At 43.1% G+C, this 2,017-nt stretch overlaps 1 non-coding gene across 1 annotated transcript; it reads right to left on the bottom strand.

Moving 5' to 3' along the window:
• Window positions 1–1,198: 1,198 nt before the first annotated feature.
• LOC131751706 (small nucleolar RNA SNORA25) lies at window positions 1,199–1,327 on the bottom strand. The gene has a single exon (XR_009334272.1). It is a non-coding gene; the product is annotated as a small nucleolar RNA SNORA25 (small nucleolar RNA).
• Window positions 1,328–2,017: the final 690 nt, after the last annotated feature.

Genomic DNA, 2,017 nt, shown 5'->3' with positions numbered 1-2,017 from the left:
GCTCAAAGAGTAGAAAGATACTGTGCTTTATTTCTAAAGCGTTTGATTCGCTTTCAGACAATGGGAAGAGGCCACTTTAAATCTAACCAGTGGCACTACACTGGGCACCACCCCGACCACATGGTCTGTGGGGTTGAGGGAACTTCACTGCCCTGAGTACCATAAGCACCAAGGCCAGAGATGAGGTTCTTGTCATCTTGATTGTTTTTCTGGTGGGAAATGTGCCCATGTTTCTGAACTGCACTGGCCTTTCCAGGGAGCAGTCTCATGCTTCCCTCGGAAGGATTATAGCAGGAACTCTGCCAAGCTAGGTAGGGCTGGGGGTGGGTATCAGGGATTTCATGACACTGATACTTAAGCTGTAGTTCCTTTGTACTTGTTCACAGAAAACTTTAAGTTTGTGGATATCGGAGGGTTCCTGTTACTCTCTCATTCTACTACTTGGACTTTACTCATCATTAGAGCCATTGCCAGAGAGATGCTGGTTTGGTGGAGACAAGGGAATGTTGATTCTCAACTTAGGGAGTTCCCTGGGTAAAACTGAAAACTGGTCCCAGTACACTGAAGAAAAAGGCTGACCACTCCAGATTGGTAGGTGGTAGTTTCAGTAAGCAAGGGAACCTCCATATGAGTCTTGTCTTGAGTGGCTGCAAGATGAGTAGGTCTCTGCACCCACCTGTGAGAGTCCTAAGAGTTTATAGAGAGGCCTTAATGGGGTTCAGTCAGGTACTCGGTCCAGATGGTCTCAATAACATCTTACTTTCCCAAGGCTGCATCCTTGAAGTGGCTCTGAGTGTAGGAACGGTGGGCAGAATGTACATTCCAAGGATAAGGGAGAGAGTAAGGAGCTGTTGCTTCAGTTGCTGAAGACCAGTTCTTGGGTCACCCTGTGGTCATGTCCTCTTTATGACCTCCTCCAACAAGGATATATGATCCACATTGGATAATTTTGGTCTTTGTTAGTGCATCTAAGAGATGACTTAGGAGGATAAGAAGAAACTATTTGCTGAAGTTCAGGTTCTAATATAAATTCCAGTTATCTAGTTATGATTATTCCATGTTCTACCTATCTACTATTACTGTGTGCAACTGGGTGTGAGAATGATATATTTTTAAAACTTTGAGACATTTATTTACTTTCCCAGATCACCAATCATGGATTATTATGAGTCAACTGTCATGATTATGAGTGGCTACACCTTATATCTCCTCATAAAAACTTAGCCCTTTTGAGTGACTATAGCATCTTGTGAAGAATTTCAAGCTTTGGTTGTAGAGTTAAGAGCTCCTGGTTTCATAGCCCCATGCGCACTCTTTGAAATGGCCTATATATTTTTTAACTGCGGCAGAAAATCCCATCACCACTGTATGACATAGACAGGTTTCAAGAACCAGAAATACTGCTGGCAATGACATCTGTAAATACTGTGAAATGAAATCCCCGTTAGTGGGCTAAGTTCTGCTTGATATCTTAGTGCGTTTTTGTGTGTTCTTCCATGTCCCATTTTCTGTGGAAACAAATCTTATCCTTCAAAAGGGCACATAATAGGAAGTATTGTTTCTTTTATTTTAAATCTATATCTAGAAACAAATTAGAGCTCCTCATGCTGTGGGTTAGTGAAGCTGCTATTTTGGGAGCATGTGTGTGACTTCTGTAATGGGTGTAAAAATAAGGTGACCCAGGGCATGGAGAATCTAGCCTCATGTTGTCTGCTAACTTTGTTTGGGTTGCTTTAGATTGGTCCCTGGGGTGCATGCAGGTAACTGAGCAACTTACATTGGGTTCTTGGCTGTTTGGTTTGGAGGTCAGGCTGTGGATTCCCTCCCCAAGGAATCTTTACTTCTTCAAAGTGGAAGAGAGTCAACTCTTAGTGGGCTCCCTAAGGAATATCTGATACTCCATACATAGTTGGAGGGAAAGGGCAGTGCCAAATACCCCTTATAACCCCAGTGGTATTTGGGTTGTTCTCTAGAGGTGGAAAAAGTCATCCACGGCATCGGAAGGCAGAATTCTATT

The sequence above is a fragment of the Kogia breviceps genome, chromosome 2 (assembly GCF_026419965.1).
Source record: "Kogia breviceps isolate mKogBre1 chromosome 2, mKogBre1 haplotype 1, whole genome shotgun sequence".
Classification (NCBI taxonomy): Eukaryota; Metazoa; Chordata; class Mammalia; order Artiodactyla; family Physeteridae; genus Kogia; species Kogia breviceps.
This window is presented reverse-complemented; position numbering and strand designations above follow the sequence as displayed.